The sequence below is a fragment of the Narcine bancroftii genome, chromosome 1 (genome assembly GCF_036971445.1).
Source record: "Narcine bancroftii isolate sNarBan1 chromosome 1, sNarBan1.hap1, whole genome shotgun sequence".
Classification (NCBI taxonomy): domain Eukaryota; kingdom Metazoa; phylum Chordata; class Chondrichthyes; order Torpediniformes; family Narcinidae; genus Narcine; species Narcine bancroftii.
In genome coordinates, this window is record NC_091469.1 from 231,981,582 (window position 1) to 232,005,860 (window position 24,279).

The window sequence follows — 24,279 nt, forward strand, 5'->3', positions numbered from 1 at the left end:
ATCCCCCAACAGCCGAATCCACGACAGTCTCCCTTTTGGGAGTGGCAAACCGTCTGGAATGCAATGCCTTTTGGCTTAATCTTTCATGTAAAACAGTTTGCTGAAGCGCAAGTGTGAGGACGGCTTAAAATAAAATCGGGCGAGGAATGGCATCCGGAATGGGGAAACCCCCCCAACTTGAGCCACGAAACTTGACACACCTCCCGCAGAGCCCTTCGCGTCACGCTGGCCGAGGATGCCGCGCGCATGCCCAGTCCCGAAAGCGAGCCTCTTGGCACTCTGCCCTCGTCTCCCAGCAGGCCTTGTGCGGCACCGCGCAGGCGCGTTGTGAGGGAAACGGCGGCGCTCGACGAGCGATTATTACAAAAAGAAAAGTTATTTTTCCAAAAAAAGTGGATGTGTCTGAATGTCAGTCAAAGCTTCCGGTTCAGGATCTAATCCATGGTCACTCAGGCCTTTGGGGGGGCGATTTCGCGTTGATGCTGACGAGGTAAGGCAAATCTCGGTCTCTCCCAACCTGCCCCCCCCCCCACCCACCCGCGCCCCCAGCCCCGCGCCCCCAGCCCCGCGCCCCCAGCCCCGCGCCCCCAGCCCCGCGCCCCCAGCCCCGCGCCCCCAGCCCCGCGCCCCCAGCCCCGCGCCCCCAGCCCCGCGCCCCCAGCCCCGCGCCCCCAGCCCCGCGCCCCCAGCCCCGCGCCCCCAGCCCCGCGCCCCCAGCCCCGCGCCCCCAGCCCCGCGCCCCCAGCCCCGCGCCCCCAGCCCCGCGCCCCCAGCCCCGCGCCCCCAGCCCCGCGCCCCCAGCCCCGCGCCCCCAGCCCCGCGCCCCCAGCCCCGCGCCCCCAGCCCCGCGCCCCCAGCCCCGCGCCCCCAGCCCCGCGCCCCCAGCCCCGCGCCCCCAGCCCCGCGCCCCCAGCCCCGCGCCCCCAGCCCCGCGCCCCCAGCCCCGCGCCCCCAGCCCCGCGCCCCCAGCCCCGCGCCCCCAGCCCCGCGCCCCCAGCCCCGCGCCCCCAGCCCCGCGCCCCCAGCCCCGCGCCCCCAGCCCCGCGCCCCCAGCCCCGCGCCCCCAGCCCCGCGCCCCCAGCCCCGCGCCCCCAGCCCCGCGCCCCCAGCCCCGCGCCCCCAGCCCCGCGCCCCCAGCCCCGCGCCCCCAGCCCCGCGCCCCCAGCCCCGCGCCCCCAGCCCCGCGCCCCCAGCCCCGCGCCCCCAGCCCCGCGCCCCCAGCCCCGCGCCCCCAGCCCCGCGCCCCCAGCCCCGCGCCCCCAGCCCCGCGCCCCCAGCCCCGCGCCCCCAGCCCCGCGCCCCCAGCCCCGCGCCCCCAGCCCCGCGCCCCCAGCCCCGCGCCCCCAGCCCCGCGCCCCCAGCCCCGCGCCCCCAGCCCCGCGCCCCCAGCCCCGCGCCCCCAGCCCCGCGCCCCCAGCCCCGCGCCCCCAGCCCCGCGCCCCCAGCCCCGCGCCCCCAGCCCCGCGCCCCCAGCCCCGCGCCCCCAGCCCCGCGCCCCCAGCCCCGCGCCCCCAGCCCCGCCACACCGGCGCATCTCCAGCCCGAGAACTGGCTTTTTAATTCGGAGCTGTGACGCGAACTCTTGGTCCGTTTCCCCGACCCCGTCGCTGGGCTGAAAACAGGATGTAGTGAAAATATTCAATGCGGAGAGGGAAACCGTCAACGTTTCAGGGCGATGCATTTTCCTTAAAAACATCGTCTCCTCTTCTGCAGGACAGTTGTTTGTCATGACAGCATGTCTACCTTTCATCGGACCAGCATCTTCGTGGGCAGAAAATCAATTCGGATGGTTATGGGATATTGTGGAAATAGGACGCTCGTTGCAGTTGTTTGCACTGTTTGATTATTTGTCTTTGACAAAGTAATTAACCTAAAATAAAAGATTGATGCTGCTCTTGAAAGGTGGTGGGGTGGGGTGGGGTGGGGGTGGGGGGGGGGGGTGGGCGTTAAGGTTCGCTGACACCGAATGGCAAGGCACCTGAATGAACGGTGACATAGACATGTGGTACTACAGTATTTGGAAAATCGAATTGAATTTATCTCCAATAACTATGGAGAGGTGTATTTTATTCTCCAACTTAATTCTGTTGAAAGCACTTCTGATTTTCTTTTTCGTCCCAAGCTGATGCTTATTGTTCAAAGGAGTGATAATGTGCAAAATGATCAATAATTTTCAAATTTCAAATGCCTTTCAAGATTACATGCCTTGTACAAGAATGACCTTTTGTCAGCATTCTTAAACTTTTTTTTTGTTTGTTTGTTTGAAACAAAATAACTAATACAGTTGAAGGGTTCATCTGCAAACAAACAGCCTGTGGAAAAGCACAATTTACAGAGGAAAGGATTACAAATCAATTGGCACCAAGTACGGGGTGCACAAGAGCACTGTTATGGGGTTCATTCAAAAGCTTGGTGGCGAAAGAGAAGAAACTGTTTAAGCCTGTTGTTGTGTTTTCACACTCAAAGTCTTCTCCCCAATGGTCGGGGGAAACTGAGAGTGTGATGGGTTGTTCATTTTGTTATCTGCCTTTCTAAAGGCAGCCAGAGATCTTGATAGAATCCATAAAAAGGTAAAGGTTCCATTATTGTCAAGTTTAGAATGTAACATGCATGAAATTCTTTAATTTTCTCTTCTGTGAGAGGACTGAGAGTCGTCACTTTGTCCAGCGTTCTGAGCTGCATTTACTACCTTCTGCAGTTTCTTTCAATCTTCAGCAGAGCAGCTCTAATGGCAAATGGAACTATTAAATTGTCTACCATTAGAGAAAATAATGAATAATTTACAGAATCAGAAAAATTTTATAAGATTTGGAAATTTTATGGATTTTATTGCTATGACTTCATCCACTGCATCTGCCATTCCCACTTCAACTCACCTTAGTTGATTCAAGGCTGAAGATCACTATGTAAATTTAATTAATCAAAATGTTGTATGATTATCAGCCAGGCTTTTATTTCTTCTATTTTTCCTACTTTTTTGGGGAGGGTGGAGGGGGGGAGAAAAATATGAAATTATGTATTCTTTTTACATTTTTAAAAATTATTTTTAATGATGTGATAAATACTACTTGCATTGATGCAAATGAAAAATAAAATTTACAAAAAATCTTCAGGAGAGCAGCTCGCATTACTATGTTGTGATGCATCAAGCAGCTGTGCTTTCAATTGTGCACTTGTAGAAGTTGTCAAGGGGTAAGAGGGACTTACCAAACTTGTTTTTCTGGGAATGTTGAGCTGTTGGTGCACTTTCTTAACTGTCACATCAACTTGCTTGTCCCAGATCATTGGAGATATTTATTCCAAAGAACTTGAAGCTCTCTACTCCTTCAACTTCAGCACCATTGATGGGGACAGGGATGTGCACTTTGGTCCCTCTCCTGAAGTCGGTGATCATATCCATTGTCTTATTGATATTGAGGGAAAGGTTGCTGTCCACTAGACTTTCAATCTCTTTCCTGTATTCTGTCTCATTACTCAGAATCAGAATTTATTAACATGAGCATGTCATGAAATTCGTTGTTTTGTGACAGCATTGCAGTGCAAATAATGCTTTAAAATTACATTTGTAAATAAGTGGAAATGTAAGAGAAAATGAGGTGGTGTCTGAGGTTCATTGAGAAATCTGTCCTTATGCTGCTGGTGTTCATCTTTTGGCTCCTGAACCTTTTCCCCAATAGTAGCAGAATGAAGTGGGCATGACTTGGGAGGTGGGGGGGAAGAGTGTCTTTGAGGATAGAGGCTGCTTTTTTTTTAAGACACTGCCTCATGTAGATGTCCTCAATGGAGTGAAGTCTGATGCCTGTGATGATGCAGGCTGAGATAACAACCCTCTGGAGTTTATTTTTGTCCTGAGAATTGGCATCTCCATACCAGGCAGTGATGCAACAAGCCAGAATGCTCTCCACAGTACACCTGTAGAAGTTTACGAGAGTATTCGGTGACATACCGACTGCCTCAGACACCTCTTTATGATTGCACCAATGTGGAGGCTCCAGGACAGAGCGTCAGAGAGGTTTACACACAAGAATTTGAAGTTCTTGACCCTCTCCACTACTGAGCCCTTGATGAGGACTGGGTTGTGTTCCTCTGACTTCCTCCTGAAGTCCTTGATTTTTGCTGACGTTGAGTGTAAGGTTAGTTTACCACCTTAATTCTGGTAATTCTGCCTCACCCGCAGAAAAAAAGATTCTCGGAGTTGTATCTGATAGTACGTATGTACTCAGATAATAAATCTGAAATCTATATTTTCGACACAGCAAAGGATTTCAAGGATTTACAGAAAAATTAAATTCACCCAAAAATAAATTCTGTACCTGGATGGATGAACTGAAGGCTTAGAGATGGACTTTACTATGTAGGAGGAAGAGGAAAGATCCATGCAGGTTATTACAAAGCACAACTATTTTGAGATGAAAATTTATACACCTGCACTGGGGAAAGTCACAGGTGGAGAAATTAATAGTTTTGTGGGTGTGGTCTGTAGGGGTAATAAATTTTATAATGAAAGACCAGAATCAGAATTTTTATTGCAGATATTTACTTGTTTCTCTGTCACTGAAGACCAACAATTCTAGGTTGTGAATGACAATACTTGGTGTGCAATAGAATTTTAGGATATGTTTTGTCAGTTCATCCCAGTATTGAACAGATTGAAGAGTAGTTATTTCCATAAAGAGTTTAACATCCAAGATGTTGGAAGGTTCCGATTTTAAGTGCTTGATCTGGTTGTAATCAAAGTAATTCCATAATCTTTGGATGATGGTGCCAAAGGACACCAGCTAGATTCTTGCAGGATTCCAGGGTAAAGGTGCAGGAGGTGGGAAAAGGAATTTTTTTTTTTTGGAGATTTCTTGTCTGCAGTTGAATAACTGATAATGAAATATTCAGGGTTGCCTACAATTTAGTTACAACAGTAGGGAGGTTTTGGAAGAGGATGGTGAATTCAGTGCATATTGAATTTGATGAGGCAGCAAGATCAGAAAGAAAAGGAAGATTGGGGATGGCATCTTTGAAACATCTTGATTTTGAGAGAGCTTCTTTGTGTGTGAGCTCTTCCACAATTGCTTATTATGTCTTTCACCATTTTTCTGTGTTTTGAGTACACTTATCTTGTTTCTCTATTATGTACTGATGGACCTTGAATTTCCAACCTCGTATCTGTCATGAATGGTGGGGCAGACTCAAATGACAGAACAGCCCATTTCTGCCCCTATGTCTTTGAAAATTTTATTTAATAATCATAATAAATCATATAATAAAGATACAAACAAGTACTTAACATTTTACCCCTTACAACCCCCCCACTCCCATACCCTAACCCATCCACCCCTCCCCACTACCCTGAAAAGAAAAGAAAGAAGAGGCGATCACATAACATGAAACTCTCAGTTGTTTGCCCTGGTTCGGAGCAAAACCATCAATGCATGGGAAGAAAATTAATAATTCAACCCCATATAATCCAAACACAGGCTCCAAGTTTTAACAAAAAAAAAGAATAATTATTACATAAATTGTGTTGCCTTTTCCAATGGAATACAAGATCTTATTTCCAAATGCCATCTCTGAATACTCAAATTAGTCTCTTTTTCCAAGTAATTGCCAAACATCTAGCCACAGCTAAAACCAGTCTAAAAAAAAACAATTTGAAACTTTTTCAATTTTAACTCTCAGCTCAATTTCTTAATATGACTCAATAAAAATACCAAAGGACCAAGTGAAATTTTAAATTTAAAGATAGCTTCTAAAAGTTCCTTAATTTTATACCAAAAAGGTCTCACTGTCTCACATAACCAAGTAGAATGTAAGAAAGAACCAACTTCCTTATGACATCTAGAACATAAATCAGAAGAAATAAACTGTTATTTCCTTAATTTCTCTGGAGTTGAGTATAACTGATGAAGAAAATTATAATGGACCAACCTATACCTTACATTTACAATTTTAGTCATACTATCTTCACAAAAAGTCACCCAATCATCTTGAGAAATAGACATGGACAAGTCTTTTCCCATTTGTATTTAGATTTATAGACATCCAGCTTAAAAAATTTTATTCTTCAATAAAGCATACATCTCAGTTATAAATCCTTTCTTACCACCATCCGTAAGTAGAATTTCAAATTTAGATCACCTAGGTAGCCGTAATGTACGCTTTAACTTGGTAATAAAAAAAAGTATTTGAAGATATTTCATATTTTTCTTTCATTCTTTGAAACAAAATAAAATATTCTGTTTCATAACAATCTTCTACCATTTTAATTCCTTTCTGTTCCCACAACTTCAAAAGATGATTATTAATTGTAAAAGGAAAAAGTTTATTTTGGGGTTTTAGCCGAAATTTTACCTCAAGTACCTATCTTTTCATTCTTTTTAATTTCATTAAATGTTTCAACACAGGCAAATTATAATTATATAATAACTGAGAATTCCATCTATAAATAAACTGATCCACCCTCTTTTCACCAATCTGAGATAATTCAATATCAGCCCATATCAAAGGTTTATCCACTTCAAAATTTCAACTGTTCTGATTCATAATAATTCTGAAAATGAGGAAATTGCAACCCTCCTAATGCATACTTCCAAGTTCATTTCTGTAGCGACTCCCTCGCCATTTAACCCTTCCACAAAAACCTCTTCACCAAAGCATCAGATCTTTGAAAAGTTTTTGAGGAATCTTGCAAGGGATATATTGAAAAAGATATTGAATTTGGAGAAAGATATTCATTTTAACACAATTAACACGTCCTATTAATGTTATAGGTAAATCTTTCCACTGATTTAAATCATATTTAATTTTAGACAGTAAAGGTCAGTAATTCAGCTCATATAAATTATTAGAATTACTATCTATTATGATGCCTAAATATTTAACCTGGTTAGACCATTTAAATTTCACAGTATGTCTGTCTACAAAGCGAATAATCTATTTCAGCTAAAGGCATAATTTCCCTCTTTTCGCAAATAATTTTATATCCTGACACTTCACCATACTGCTCCAGTCTATCATGCAGATTTCCCAAAGACAACAAAGGCTGTGTTAAATATATCAAAAGATCATCTGCAAACAAATTTATTTTTATACTCGTCATTCTTCACTTTAATACTCTTAATATGACTATCTTGTCTAATTATCTGAGGCATTGGTTCAAGAACCAATGCAAATAGAGCTGGTGACAAAGGATAGCCTTGTCTGGTCTATCTAGATAACGTAAAAGGTGAAGATATCTGTCAATTTGTCACAACTCTAGCAGTAAGATTTTTAAACCAAGCCTTAATCCAACCAATAAAAGGAGGCCCAAAATTAAACCTCCAAAACTTTAAACAAAAAACTCCATTCCACTATATCAAAGGCCTTTTCTGCATCAAGAGAAATTAACATTGGTTGGTTGGTTGGATTACTCCTAAGAAACATTAATTAAAGAAATCAACTTTACAATATTATCTGCTGAATATTGATTTTTAATTAATCAAATTTAGTATTTAGCTAATCTATTATTCAAAACCTTGGCAACAATTTTATAATCTACATTCAATAAAGAAATAGATCTATAAGATCTTGCTTTTAGTGGGTCTCCATCCTTCTTAAGAATAACTGTAATATTTCCTTTAGAAAAAGAATCCGGAAAAGAACCAGCCTCTGTCACCTGTTTCAATACATCCATCAATAAAGGAATTAATAAGTCCTGAAATTCTTTATAAAATTCAGAACTAAAACCGTGGTCCCCTGGAGACTTCCTACCAGGCATAGATCGAAGTGCTTCCATCACTTTTTTTTAACAGTGAAAGAAATGTCTAAATCCTTAATATCTATCCTTCAAAGAAGGTAAAACTAAATGAGACAAAAAATTATCAATTTTAGCTTCATCTTCCAATACTTTAGAGGTCAATAATTTCTCATAAAATGTACGAAATTCATCATTAATTTCCTGACGTTTATACGTTGTTACGAAGTCCAGAGGACTCCAAAAAGCAGCAGCAGTAGATATGCACAACAACACAGGGTTACTTAAACAAAAGTAATTTTTAATTATATTTGAACAAGAAAACAGAATTAAACTTTAACTTATTACTGAACCTACCTCATCCCCCTCTAATACTAAGCACAGGTGTGTGTAATGTATATTTAAGATTAGAAAAGTTCTTTGGATCACAATCCAATTTCACTGGTTGCAGGCAATTCTTGAACTGTGCCCAGAAGTTAGCATTAATAAAGTTCAGCAGTCTTTGGTGCTTAACAGGCAAATGGTTACCACTCATGAAGTTTCTTGCTGGTTTTCTGAGATAGATTCCTTTTCTAGGACATCCACAACTGATTTCTTCTCAATCAATCTTGCTGATGAAACTTGCCCTCTTCAGGGTTCTCCAGATGATCCTCTTTCTTTCAGGTCACCTTTCAGATTGTCAGTCTTCTCCTTTGACCAGATAGCCCTCCAAAGTTTGTCAGTTTTGTCCTTCTGGAAATAATTTCTGTGATTCCTCTCTGTTTCACACCCTCCCTCTCTGAGAGCAAAACTGTTCTCCTCTGCCTGCAAAGATCACATGCTCTCCCAGGCAAGGTGCTGTTGATGCTTTGTTGCTTCCTGCAAAAAGCAGTCTGCAAATATTTGTGTTTTAAAATTTGTGTGTGCAAGCTGCTGTAACAATTCCTCCCAAACCACTCTAGAAACACTGTCACAATGTAATCATTGAATCATATCATGTGGCATTTGTTGCTCCTATATGATTGAGTGGGGGGTAATACTATTATACTGTTCTTTTTTTTGTGGGTTTTTTTGTTTCTTTCTTTGAGGAGATCTTTAGTCTTTGTGTTGGTGCATGGGGAGGTGCTTTGCCATTTATGGTAGGGTATTTATAGAGATGATTTATGGCTAATTTAAATTTTGCTACTTTTAATGTTAACTGGCTTAATAATCCGATTAAGGGAAAGAGAGTATTGACTTATATTATAAATTTGAAAGTTGATGTTGCTTTTTTACAAGAGACACATTTGACTGAAAGAAACATCAGAAATTCAAAAGAGATTGGGTTGGACAAGTTATAGCATCTTCTTTTAATTTTAAAGCAAGAGGAGTCACTATTTTGATCAATAAAAAGTTATCTTTTAAATTGGATTCAGTTTTTGAGGCAGCTGGATGGCTTTTGATTTGTTAATTGTAAATTTTTTTTCGAATCTTGGACTTCAATGAATGTTTATGCCCCTAACGTAGATGAAGAGCAATTTATAGTGGATTCTTTTCTTAACTTAAGTCAGGCGTATGATAAAATTATCATAGGGGGTGATCTTAATTGTTTAAATTCATTATTAGATAAATCTCCAAAATTGATCATTAGAACTAAGATGGCTAAACAGTTAATGGTATTAATGAAAGATATGAATTTGGTAGATCTATGGAGAAAATTAAATCCTAAGGAGAAAGAATTTTCATTTTATTCATCTCGACATGATTCTTATTTGAGAATAGATTTACTTTTAGTATCAGCACAATTACAAGGGTGAGTTTTTAAAGATGAATATAAGAGTAGGATTTTGTCTGATCATTTTTTGTTATTAATTATGTGTACTGGTTCAGAGAGAGTGGAGAATGTTTATCAGTGGAGATTTAATTTTTTATTGTTCGGAAAACCTGAATTTATTTTATTTATAAGGGATCAAATATTTATTTTTGAATATAAATGTAGTTCAGTTGACAGTAAATTTGTTTTATGGGATGCTTTGAAAGCTTATTTGCAGGAAGAAATTGTTATGTTGCTAAAATTAAGAAACATCATTTGGCTGAGATTAGTAAATTGGAGAAGGAGATAGAGATTTTAGAACAGGATTTACAATGAAATTCTACGGAAGTTAAAAAAGCACGCTTAGTTAATTTGAAATTACGGTATAAATTGTTACAAACTGAGAAATTATTTACAGAGAACTAAACAGATATGAGTTGGATGAGAGAGCTCATAAAGTTTTAGTGCGGAGCAAGTTTCTAGAACAATAAATGCTATCAGTCTGCTCCTATTGTCTTGCTGTAAATACTATATTGCAGCTCTAACTTGTACCATTTCTTGTTTTGATACTTAGCCCACTATGCTCTATTTTCTGTAACTTCTACCTCATTCAAAACCCAGTTGGCCAAATCATGGTTCACACAATTTTTATTAGTCATCATTCTGGTCTTCTCTACTGGTTTCTTGATAACCAACCCTTTAATCACTCCTCAACATTAGAGTTTACATAGAAGCCAAAAAAGTTCGATTCCTTTATTGTCTTGTAATAAAATGCAATATAATTGTCAATTTTTCCTCATCCACAAAAAGGCACTATTAGCCTCCACCAGTAAGAGAAAAATAAAGAGTCCCTTCAGAGACACAGTCTCTGCCAGTGACTGAGCGACTACGGCCTAGCCATCAACCCAGCGAAATATCAGTTCAGCCTGACTATCATCAATTTTCTTGGGCACCGACCGCATCGATAGACGTGGGGCAGTCTCTCTTCCATCATAGGTTGAGGCCATTTGTAAGTTCGCCAAGCCAACTATAGTCAAAGGTTTGCAGGAATTTGTTGGGATTGTCAACTTCTACCATCAATTCCCGCTGTCAGCTGCCAGGATCATGCGACCTCTTTTGAAACTGCTGTCCAGTCAGACCAAAGAACTCAGCTGGGACACGAAGTCTATGGTAGCTTTCAACCACACCAAAGACGCTCTGGCCAATGCCATCCTTCTTGTGCATCTGCATGTGGGTGTGTCCACTGCCCTCACAGTCGACACATCCAACACAGCCATTGGCAGCATCCTGGAGCAACTGATTGATGGACAATGGAGACTGCTCACTTTCTTCAGCAGACACCTGGACCTCCGGAGCAGAAGTATTGCACGTTCGACAGGGTGCTGCTAGCCCTCTATCTTGCTGTATGTGATTTACGTTATTTCCTTGAAGGATGGGATTTCATGGTCTTCATCAATCACAAGCCTCTCACTTTTGCTTTTGCCGACCTGTAATCAGCAAGGCAGGATCATCTTTCTTGTATCTCAGAGTACATGATGGCTATCAAACCCATTTCCAGCAAGAAAAACCTCGTGGCTGACATTCTGTCCCATACATCTGTCCTCTCTGCGCACTCCCTGTCTCCCGGAATCGACTATACAGCACTTGGAGTGGCCCAGTGGCAGGATGGCGAGATACCAGCCTACTGCACTGCAGTCTCAGGGCTACAGCTGAAAGACGTGCATTTTGGGCCGTCCAAAGCCAATTTAAAAAAAAAAAAAAAAAAAATTATTTTTCAAAGACTCGTGTAAATTCAATCATAAAATGCAATCTCTTTCAACACCAATATAACATCCAGAGTCCATCATCAGAAGCCACACTTCTCTATGACGTGTCCACTGGCCGACCTAGGCCCATCGTTCCCGCTGCGTGGAGGCATTAAGAGTTGCATGGGTTGGCCCACCCATCCATCTGGGTAACAACTTAGTTGGTCGCAGACAGAGTCAAGTGGCATGGCCTGCATAAGCAGGTCGGCCACTGGGCCAGAACTTGCCTACACTGTCAGACATCCAAGGTATAGAGACACATGAAAGCCCCTCTTCAGTTGTTCCCACTGGCACACAGACAATTTGTCCATGTGGATGTCTTTGGGCCCCTGCTGGTTTCCAGAAGTGCCATGTACCTGTTCACGATGGCGGACAGGTTCACTAGATGGCTGGATGCTGTCCCTCTCTTGGACACTTCCATGACATCCTGTGCCAGGACCCTCATCACCAACTGGATAGCCTGTTTCGACTTCCAATATCACGTCGGACAGGGGCACAGTTCACGTCCGGCCTATGGGCAGGGCTGGCACAGCTCCTAAGGACCCAGTTACATCACACTATGGCCTATCAGTCTTAACAGCCTGATGGAAAGGTTCCATTGGCATTTGAAGATGGCCCTCATGGCGTGGCTGAGAGGCCCGGATTGGGTGGATCAGCTGCTTTGGGTGCTCCTTGGCATCTGCATACCGTCGAAGGAGGATTTAGCCATGTCCTCCGCTGAGCTTGTCGATGGGACTCCACTGACAGTCCCGGGAGAGTTTGTGTCTGTGGCTTGCAGCCAGGAGGAAATGCCCATGGTGCTGCTAATGTGACTTTGCGAGAAAGTGGGCACCTTGGCCCTTATCCCAACCTCACACCATGGTCCAGCTCCAACCTATGACCCGAAGGTTCTCGAAGACTACGTATACATCTTCATGAAGACACCCCTTCAGTGCCCATATGAGGGTCTGTACAAGGTGTTTCTACACAATGGGACTACGTGCCTTTTGGACATTGGGGACAGGCAGGAAATGTTCACGATCGACTGCCTCAAACTGGCACACCTTGACCGTGACCAAATAGTAACTGTTCCAGCCTGTGGCGGAGAGGTCGGCCTCACAAACATATGAAATGTTTACGAACTGTGGACTCGGCACCTTTGAACACCGGTTCTGGGTTGGTTGGGAGGGGGGGTGGTGTTAATGTAGTGGGCTGCACTGATCTGCAAGTGAACTGGGTTACAGAGGTGCAGGCTCGCATTTGCGGACGTCACAATGGTTCTGGGGGAAGGGGCCGGGCCACAAAAGGATCTTGGACATTTTGCTGATAAGCTCTCGGAGAATTTCAGTAAAATCAGTTGGTTGATTCAGCTCACGGCTTCCGTGTGGGTTTTTTTTCTTTCATTTGCTGCACACCACACTGACCACAAGCATAAATATCACTTTTGTCCCAATTTATTTTATAGCCAGAGACTATCATATTCTTATGTTAAAGTATAGTTTCCTTAAAGAAGTATCAGAATCTGTCAAATATATTAAAACCTCATCAGCAAATAAGATAATTATTTTCTTGACCAACCTTAAATCCCTTTATTTCCAAACAGCTTCTAATTACTTCTGCTAATGGCTCTCTAGCTAGTATAAACAAAACTGGAGATAAAGGGCATCCTTGTCTACTTGATTTCATCAATTGAAATGGGATAGATATCTGTCCATTAGTTACTACTTTAGCTTTAGAATCATTATATAATGCCTTAATCCAATTTATAAACATTTGACCAAATCCAAATTTATCCAGAACTTCAAACAACAAGTCCTATTCCAATCTGTGAAAGACTTTTTCTGCATCTAAAACCACAGCAGCACTCATATTTTTTGTACTAAATGTACACTTAGTCGTCTGGCCACATTGTCTGCTGAATGTCTCTTTTTTTAATAAAGCCTGTCTGGTCCATATTTGCTAATTTAGGCAATAATTTTGTCATCCTATATGCCAATATTTTAGCAAGTATCTTGTAATCTGCATTCAGTAATGAAATGGGTTTGTATGATGAATGTTTCAAAGGATCTCTATCTTTATTTGGCATAAGTCATTATTGAAAATGGTTCTGGAAGAGTATGCATTCTTGGTGCTTGATTGAGTATTTCCATAAAGATGGGAATCAAAAAATCTTTATAAAATTCACATGGGAAGCCATCTTCTTGTGCTTTATTACTTTGTAAGGAATGAATTGACTCCTTCACTTCTAATTGTGTAAAATGAGCACTTAATTCTGCTTGTTCTACATGCTCAATCTAGGTAAATGTATCTAAGATAAAAAATTATTTTATTCTCACCTTTGAAAGACTCGGACCTATATAGTTTAGAGTAAAATTTCTTAGAGTTCATTTATTTCTTGAAGTTTGCAGCTAATGATATTCAAATCATTTTTAATTGCATTAATTGTTCATGATACCGGCTCTGCTTTAAATTACCAGGAAGTACTTTTATGTGATCTTTCATCTAACTCATAACATCTCTTTAGTTCTTGTAATTGCCTTTTCTGTTCTATTGGTTTGTAATGTTGTTTTTTTTTGTTAATTAATTGTCTATGTTTATCCTCCAAGCTTCTCTTTTAAAGATCTTTTACCAAAACTGTTATTTCTTGTTCTAATTGATCTACCTCTTTTATATACTCCTTCTTGATTTTAGAAGTAAAGCTTATAATTTGACCTCTAAGGTATGCTTTCAAAGCATCGCATATTACACATTTATCATTTGCAGAATTCAAATTTATATCGCAGAATAGCTGTGTTTATTCTCTAATGAAATCCCAGAAATTTGGTCTTTTTAATAGTAATGAATTTAGTCGTCATCTGCAAACTGTTTTCTCTTTGTCTGGCATTGCAATCATCATGAATTCTTGCTTTATATTCTGCATCTAATATCTTGCCCTGTAATTGTGCTGAAATCAGAAATAAATCAATTCTAGAATAAGAGCCATGTCTGTTTAAATAAAAAAAATACTCCCTTTCTCTTGGATGAATTCTTCTCCTCACATCTATTAAGTTCAAATCTCTCATTACTACCAATGTGGGTTTTGCTGCTTTAGCTCTTGTAGTTCTGTCTAAGATTGGGTCCAAACAGAAGTTAAAATATTCTCATGTGCTTCTGCTAAATTTAGAAAAGTTTCCTGTATAAATTTTTCACCATCCACATTTGGTGCATAAAGATGTAGGAGTCCGTAGTTCTGGATATAGTTGACAATGTAACATCACATATTTCCCTACAGGGTCTGTTACTACATTTTGTATTTTATTTGGAAGATTTTTTTCCTCACCAAAATTGCCACTCCTCTTGCCTCAGAATTAAATGATGACACTGCCAGTCCCTTTTTAACTTCAGATGTTCTTTCTCAATTAAGGGTGTTTCTTGCAGAAAAGCCAATTCAGCTCCCATTTTCTTAATATGTGCTAACACTTTTTCTTCTCACTGGCCCATTTAACCCATTAATATTAAAATTTATAACTTGCACTATATTACTCATCTTACTCCTTCCTCCAACTCTGCCTGCAGCCTCTCCCTCTTCAACTCTTTTATTCAAAATCCACTGTATTGTGGGTATCTCCTCCAGCAATCCATAAAAAGAAAACAAACAGTTCAAAAGCATAGATATTACTAAATTTATAACTATATATTAACAATTTAAAAAAAAGTGGGTGTTGGTTAAGTAATACCTAATGCTAACTTTCTCTATTTTACAGTAAGAGTTAGAAACCCATTTCCTCCCCCCACACCCCCTCCCCCAGTATATTAATCTTTTATATATACGTGGAAGAGAAAAAAAATCATAAAATTCAGAAAGAAACATTAATTAATTTTCAAAAATCAACAAAAGAAAAAGTAGACAGTATTTTAAATTATCCACTCATCATAATCTACCAAATAGTATTAGTCCATCGATACATTACTGACAACAACTATTCTTCTGATTCTTCATTCCCCCTGGGCTTTTGGGAGATCTTGCACAAAGCTCGAGAAATATTTATTTTAACTTCCAGGCAAGAAAATTAAAGAGTTGCTGGATGGTGCAGTACAAATCGATATCCCTTTTCCCCCAAAGAATCTTCTTAACTGGATTGAAATCTCTTCTTTTCAATAGATCAGCACTTATATCAGGATAAAATAGAACTTTACCCCCTGCATACTCAAGGGGACCTTTTCTTGCTCTTGCCCCTTCTACTGCAAAAGTCAGAAACTTGATACAGACCGTGGATTCTAGTTTGGAAGCGGTTTTGGTCTAAGAGCTCTGTTCACTCTTTCAATCTCTAGAGGGTGCTCAAAGTTTCCAAACAAAGCAACTGGATCTTGCTCCTCCACTCCTTCTTTAAGACCCACTATTTTGATGTTATTCCTAAAATTTTCAAATATGTCTACCTTTTGCTGAAGCTTCTAATTTTCCATAATTAAGGCAGTGTTGGAATCTTCTTCTCGAATAACTCTGTCATACATGTCTCCCTGTACTTGCTTCTTTTTCCCATCTAATTTATCAAATTTTCTTTTCAGCAATCACTACTCAGGAGACAAAGTCTTGGAGAACAAGTTCTGTTTTATTTCGGGTCTGCAGAGCCAGGTGTCTCTTAGTCCCAAGACACACTGGAGATTTGAAATCATCACTCTTTTGTACAATTATGCGCTTAGCAAAGACACCTCCCCTTACAGCTCCTTCCAATCGGGACCCCAATATTTCGCAGCCTTCCCATTTCTCTTCCCATCCTCCCCGATTCTACAGGGTTCCTCCTTGTTCATACATCACATGTTATGTTAATCAGGCAGCCTCATCATTGGGGGTGTCCAGGTTAATATTTATATTCTTATTAAGCAAGCGCAGTAGTGACTGCAGGTTACCCTAGGTTGTTTTGCCAGTTTAAACCAGAACTCATTGTCCTTGACACACAAGGGGTCCACTAACTGTTAGCTATCTGTTCTCAAGTGCTAATCTAATCACATTCCACTACTTCTCATAATGGTGCTAGTTTAATCACATTCCACCACTATTCACATCCTTTCACTTCTTTTCTCATTTCATGCAATAATATATTCTTTACTTTTAAAAGTTCTAGTTTTTTTTAATACCTCCTCTTCTAGTTGCTGAACTTCCTCTGTCTTCCTCTTTCCTGCTTGCCCATTGGGAGCCCGACTCTTCTTCCTCTTCTGGCATTTCTGAAGGCCCCGGTTTTTCGTATGTGCATGATGTGCTTCTCCGACGCCATCACTTTGGTGCTGCAGGACAGCAGGATCATACACCCAGGGAGTAGCTTGAGCACTAACTCCCTACTTCTGGCTCACATCTCTCTTGGTCTTCTCTTCGCATTGGGCTCCAGGTAAGACAGCAGCTACTTTATCTTTCTTTGGAGGCATCTTGAAAGTGTTGTACAAGTGTTTAAATGTATTTTTATAACATTTTAATAGTTCAAAACATTCCTTAATCAGCACTTTTTCTTTTACTATTTCACCAGGAGGGTTAGGCTCTTATGTCCAAACCCTATGGCATCCCCAGTTGTGTTCCCCTTGAGAAAATTACCTTTAATATAAAAATATGACAGCCATATCTACAAATAGTAGGTGCAAATCTTTAATTGTGCCTTATCTCACCCATGAGACCTACATTAGCATCTCCTCGAATCTAGGTAAGTTATGGAAACATAAAGCCTGGGGAGTAGATAATGGATCTGTGACAATCCCTCTTTTTTCTTTTCTTTTTCTTTTTCTTTCCACTCCTTTTCTTTGGGATTTCCTTCCTGTCGATGACACTTTCTATTTTGTTATTTCCCAATTTCAACACGTCATCTTCAAAGAAACGTAAGCATCCGAATTACTATCTTAATATTCCAATAAATCAAACTTTGTAATTGCAGCTGTAAGTAGCTTTAATTCATTGATATAAATATATAATATTTTGCATACCTTCTCATCAAGATTTCCATAATGATGAATTAACAAAGCATTCCATCATATTTAAAGACATAACGATATCAGACGATAAGAAATGATTAACACAAAATAAGATGATTAAAACAAATTCAAAGAAAAATATTTTGATCTCGCATATCTTCCATGGTTCTCCGAGGAATGAGAAACAAAACTCTTGGTTAGCTCGGATATTACAACATATGACATCATAGTAACTATGGTAACACTACAAAAACAATTTATCCTTAAAAGGATAGTTACAAAATTAACAAAAAAATTTAAAAAAAAACACAAGGTTTTAACCTTTACATTTATTTCTTACTTTTTTCCTTTCATGGGTGGGGTGGGGGAATTATAGCCATCATGTATCATAGATCATTATCTTTACTTTGTTCTTAATTTTTTTCTTCATATTTGTTGATTGCATGATAGGCTTTAAAATTGTAAATAAAATATTTTTTAAAAAAAAAAGAAAAAATAATGTGGGCCTCTTCCACAAGGTGTTTAAAACTTGTATGAGGCTGTCGGCATCACGACTGGACAGTCAGACCTTGCGAGGGGTGCTGTTCCTCTGGTCCCCACTCTCCTGGGTCTGTTCTGGCAGCTATTTTGGGGGTGGGTGGGATGTTAAGATATTCAAATAGCCCAACATACTCTGGAGTTTCGAAGAATGAGAGGCAATCACCTTTGGGGAAAAAATAAATTATTGAATTGATTGTTGACAGATGCTGAGAATTTGCTTTCCTTGGCAGGACATGTGAGAAGTAAAGATTGGAGTATTGAATGAGGGTGCAAGTACATCAATGATCTTTATGCATGGCAAAGTAACTTTGCTGGAATGCTATGTTCATATTTTTATTTCAATTCTTTTATCAACTCTAATCTCCCTGCTCTGGTTGTTCAGAATGACAGGTTTGTCTGAAGGCTGCAGCAGAACTTCCTCCATCAATACCACAAAAGAAGGTCAATCCGGCTATCCATCCCATCGGACGATGATGGTTCCTTTCAGTCAGTTTGTGGGGTTTGCTATGAGGATACCCCACTCCTCAGAAAGGAACAGTGTGCAACATCCCCTCCAGATCCAGTGGCATGGATAGCTGGGGGAGGTTCTGTTGCAGTGAATAGCCAGACCAAGCTTCAGTGCAAGAGATGCCCTTTCCACGCTTCACAGCACGTGTTTTCTAGATGGCTGTTGACCCTACAAGAGGGTTTGTCTGCCCTTTAATAGGTTTTTTTCATCCTGCAGGGTTTATAGCCACAAAAGGAGAAATAAGTTGTCTACTTACCCACTTTAAACTGGTTATATTGTTATTTGTCAGAAGAGGTGTGCTGCCTTAAGCTTATTAAATTAGGACATTTTAAATATTTAAAAAATATTAGAATCCTGAATGTTGGATTATCTGATTAATTTTTGGATCACGAAGAAACAAACATTATTTAATTATATAGTAAGTAGGTTTGGCACAATCTCTATATTGATGTAACTTGTGTTTCAGATTTTGTTTTCCTAGAGGAAACTATCAGATGCACTAACCATCAGCATTATCATTTGAATGTGGATTTTGTTTAAAAGTTGAACATCGTCCACATTTAGAAGTTAAATTTATTAAAGTGCATACCGTTTTGGGAGGGGTAACTGAGGAGAGGGGGCTACCTTGATGTCCTCAAGTCCAAAACATTGGTTATGTATCTTTATCTTTGCTACGATAAAAGTCCAAAAATCCAGACCACCTGAGAATCCAGATGTCTCAAAAACTCTCGCCTGAAAATCCGGACTTCTCGAAAACTCTTGGCTTTTGTATGCGTGCATTGCATAAGCACCATAAATGTACTGCCTGAGAATCTGGAAAATCTGGACCAACCCAATCCTGAGCAGTCTGGATTTTAGGACTTTTAAGTACACTGTTTGACCTGCTGAATTTCTCCAGCATTGTGTTTTTACTTCAATCACTGCATCTGCAGACTTCTATATTTTACTTTAGGTTACGTCTTCTTTTGATTGTGATGGTTATGATGTGATGTGGATCAAAGGTTAGAATAGAAAATGTCATTAAATGGACATGTGAACTACTTCTCACACAGAATGCCCAGAGACAAAATGGATATGATGCACAAAAACAGCATTGAGAACAGTTGGGAAAATGTTGATATGTCTGGGATAAATTTTAACTTTATTAAAATCAACTTCTAAGTGGAGTTTCTGTTCAAATGATAATGCAGATGATGAGTGGAACTGATGATATCCCCTGAAGCAAGGTGTGAAATATAAACCATCTGATTCAAACATTAATCCATTCTGCCAAATTTTCTTTCCATGTTATTAATGTATATTGACCCATAAAGTTGTCAGGATTATGGCCACCAGCATATTCTTTTGATTTTGGGATAATGAAAGGGAAGGCCACTGTGGGTAAAGCTAATGGCAATTCTTTCTCATTTCCAGTCCTTTTGCCTTGTCCAGCTCAGACTAGTTCCCCTTTGGACAGCATTGCTCCAAATCCTTGCAGATAGTTGCTGCAGTGATTGGACAGCAAGCATACACTCCTTGAGAAATTGTCATACTAGTTGGCAATAATGGGAAAAAAATAAGGCATGACCCATGAAAAGATGTCATGTGCCACCTTGAACATGTTTTTAAAAAAAAACATCGTGATCTTTATTTGTTTCATGGATTGGTATTAATTTTAATCCAAAATGTATTTGTGCCACTCATTGAAGTAATTTTTCATTAAAGAATACTTTATCTTATTGCTGAACATAGACCAACAGTATTTCCACAGATGTGGGACAGACTGAGGAATGCAATGATATAGAATCATGTGTTTCTCCATTTTCTGTTGACATTGTGATCTGTTTGCAAACGTCGTGCACAATTGCGTTGTCACATAGCAGTTCAAGTTTTCTGGAAATTGCTATCGAGTCATATCTCAATGTTTTCGGCATCAGCATTTTAGCCTTCATTATTTTTACTGGCACATTTGCTGAAATTTATTCCCCATCTAAGTTGTTTTCTCTGCTTGCCTTTCAAAAGATTTTGCATGTTGGGTTTTGCTACCCTCCACACTTTAGCTGCATCATCAGTTGAAGTTATCCTCATTGACCTGCCTTTACAGTATTAAATCATTAATTTCTTATTGGGCATGAAATTGTATGTAATTTACATTTTGGATGATTTGCGACATGTATGTTGCAAAAACTTGACTTTAGATGAGGGAAGACTTAAATAAAAGTAGAAAGGAGCATTTTCTTGAATAGGTCAGGCTTTTCATCAAAGAATTGTGATCAGTTCATACCAACTTCTGATTGAAATAATATACTGACATAGTAGAGTTTTAAATTTTTTGAAGTGAGATTATTTTTTGGCTTTACCTATTAGAGCATTTGAGTTTATGTGAGTCTTTTGCACTTGTTCTCTATGTTCTTGATTTTCTTTGGTAGCTAGAGAATGGCAGTAAATATTGAATGTAAACATCTTTATGAGCATTTCCAGTGAAGATCAATTTCATGTGCATTGTAAAATATGTTCCACAAGCAACCCTTTTCAAATAAGATTAAAAATTCTGATCAGAAGGTCCAAATGGCTACCTGCTCTAAGCTCACTTTGAGTGCATGGAATTGAGGTTCACGGCACCAGCCCAAATGCTTCACATTTGGATCAGTCATAGACCAAGGTTTTCCTGGAGACCTTAATGGTCATAGAGTTATAATTACCCCCTCAGTCCCTTTCTCTCCTGATTCAGCAAGTCCTCTCACACAGACCCTTCTTTACAATTAACCCAGCACCCTGTCGACTAATTCCTTTCCCCACCTGCTCACTATCAATTATAACCTCCCCTTCTGTTTGCATTTGACCCCATCCCTCAATTATATAATTCTACCAATCTCCTTTCTTCTGCAGCTTTCTCTACTTTCACATTCTCAGTGCACCTGACTGGTTCTATCTGCCATTTTTCTCCATTCCCTGGTTCTGTCTATCATTCTCTTGACTCTGTCTCCTAACTCCACCCCTCTTCCTTCCCTACCTGCTTCCACATGTCCATCATCCTTCATCATCACCCCCCCCCCCCCCCCCTGGTCCACCTACCACCGACTAACCCATCTCTCCTCTTGAATATCAATCCTGAACAGAATTTTGACCCAAGATGTGGATTGTACATTACCCTCCAAGGATACCACCTGAATTGCTGTTCCTACTTTGAGGATATTCTTGTATCATTTTCTCTGTTCATATGATGATCTCTTCCCGTGACTTGACTTGGAAGAGACTGTCTTAGGCTTGATGTGGCTTGTTGGTATGAGCTCATTCTTTGTAAATAGTGCCTCATTGTTGGCATATATATAGATAGTCAAAGTTACAGATGAATGTTGGACAGATATTATACTTGCCCAATTGGCCATGTGTTTTGGGCCTGATTCTGGTTTCAAGTCTTGATTCTCACCCACTATTTCCATTCACACAATTTGCAATTAGTTTATAAAAACAACCAACTGAAAAACCTCACAAAGATAAGCGTATACAGAGCCGTTGTCATACCCACACTCCTGTTCGGCTCCGAATCATGGGTCCTCTACCGGCATCACCTACGGCTCCTAGAACGCTTCCACCAGCGTTGTCTCCGCTCCATCCTCAATATCCATTGGAGCGCTTTCATCCCTAACGTCGAAGTACTCGAGATGGCAGAGGTCGACAGCATCGAGTCCACGCTGCTGAAGATCCAGCTGCGCTGGGTGGGTCACGTCTCCAGAATGGAGGACCATCGCCTTCCCAAGATCGTGTTATATGGTGAGCTCTCCACTGGCCACCGTGACAGAGGTGCACCAAAGAAGAGGTACAAGGACTGCCTAAAGAAATCTCTTGGTGCCTGCCACATTGACCACCGCCAGTGGGCTGATATCGCCTCAAACCGTGCATCTTGGCGCCTCACAGTTTGGCTGGCAGCAACCTCCTTTGAAGAAGACTGCAGAGCCCACCTCACTGACAAAAGGCAAAGGAGGAAAAACCCAACACCCAACCCCAACCAACCAATTTTCCCCTGCAGCCGCTGCAACCGTGTCTGCCTGTCCCGCATCGGACTTGTCAGCCACAAACGAGCCTGCAGCTGACGTGGACTTTTACCCCCTCCATAAATCTTCGTCCGCGAAGCCAAGCCAAAGAAAGATAGAGGGTAAAACACAATAAATTCTGACTCTAAAAGGAGATGATAGGAAAAACATGAGTTGCTGGAAGAACTCAGTGGGACTGGCAGCATCTAGTGAAGAAAATGGACAGTCAGTGTTTCAGGTCAGGACCTTCTTCTCCAGTCCAGATAGACATGCAGTATGGAGATGATTTGGAGGGGTGGGGAAGGTCCAGATAGACTTATCCAGTATGGAGATAATTGGGAGGGGTGAGGGAGGTCCAGATAGATTTATCCAGTATGGAGATGATTAGGAGGGGTGGGGGAGGTCCAGATAGATTTATCCATTATGGAGATGATTGGGAGGGGTGGGGGAGGTCCAGATAGACATCCAGTATGGAGATGATTGGGAAGGGTGGGGGAGGTCCAGATAGACATCCAGTCTGGAGATGATTGGGAGGGGTGAGGGGAGGTCTAGATAGACTTATCCAGTATGGAGATGATAGATGATTGGGAGGGGTGGGGGAGGTCCAGATAGACATCCAGTATGGAGATGATTGGGAAGGGTGTGGGAGGTCCAGATAGACATCCAGTATGATGATTGGGTGGGGTGGGGGAGGTCCAGATAGACATCCAGCATGGTAATGATTGGGAGGGGTGGGGGAGGAGGGGCTGATTGGCAGATGGTCAGGTGGAGGAAGAAAAAGTTGGAGATAGTGGCAGAGGCAAAGAGGTAAGGTGTGAAGCCAATGAAAGGCTACATAATATGGAAAAATGCTTTGGGAGGGGCAGTTGGTGGAGATGGAAATCTGGATCAGGGAGTGATGAAAAATGGTTTTTAATAAATAGGTTAAGGAATTGCTGTATAGTAAAGTAGTAATCTAATTCCCATCAGAGGAAGAATGTACACATAATCTCAAAGAAAGGGGACTTTCATTGATGAGAGAAAACTAAATTTGCCAAGGGAGTGTGCAGTGAACTGAGATTCACTGGTGGTGTGTTATACTGATAGCTATCTCTGCTCCCATCACCCCAAAAATAACCCTCAGATACAAGCTAATAAAAGCTTATGTTCTCCCTCCAATTGTGAGAGGTTTTATTCACGCTACAATATTATTAGGTTTTTCCCTGAACAATGGAAGCGCTGCTCAAGCCAGGGATGCTGCTGATAGACCCTCTGTTCCCCTGACATGGCTGAGGTGTTCATGTACTGACTAGACTGCTTCCAGGCCTACTTGAATGCAACCAGAGACACTTTCCACACTGATGAACTCAGGAGGTCTGCACTTGTTTCAAGAGTAAGAATGAAAGGGTATGCATTCATCAGGGACTGCACTACATATGACGCTGCCATCAAGGCTTTGAAGGCTCGGTACTTGAAGTCGCAAAACAAGTTCCTAGTGAGACACCGACTCACTCTACGTTGCCAATGGCCAGGAGAGACCATTGATGACTATCTGTTGGATCTGTGGATGCTTGCCAAGAAGTGCAGGTACAAAACAGCTTCAGGCTGCATTAATGAAGAAGAACGGATCCGGAACACTCTATTCGCATGGGTCCACACGAGGTACATAAGGCAACGACTGCTTAAGTTGGGTAAGAAGGACCTGGCTAGCCAAATCATTGGAATGGGCCAAGCTCAAGAATGACGACCTCTAAGCTAGTGAGCTTGCTCACCCAGATGACCCTTTCCAAGAACCAGCTACTCTCACTACCCCAGGCCTAATGGCTGCCGCTTCCCACGCTAGGGAAGCCAGATGTCCTGCTAAAGACTGTGTTCCAGCTGTGGCAAGAAAGGACATTGGGTGAGGGTTTGCTGTGCGAGGGGAAGCCTGGGGAAGTCCGCAGCCTGCATTGCTCTCGGATCCGACTCCAGCCGGAGCCATCTGTCCCGAGTTCACCCGAACCCACTTGCTGCGCTACATGCCGACA

The 24,279-nt window shown here is 41.4% G+C and overlaps 1 protein-coding gene across 6 annotated transcripts in view; it reads left to right on the forward strand.

Moving 5' to 3' along the window:
* The first annotated feature begins 307 nt into the window (after positions 1-307).
* fer (fer (fps/fes related) tyrosine kinase) overlaps positions 308-24,279 on the forward strand; it is a 226,584-nt gene continuing 202,612 nt past the window's right edge. For all 6 annotated transcript variants that reach the window (XR_011342757.1, XR_011342758.1, XM_069892572.1 and 3 more), the window contains exon 1: positions 308-490. The gene's annotated coding sequence lies outside the window, so the exon portion shown is untranslated. The remainder of the gene's footprint in view (positions 491-24,279) is intronic.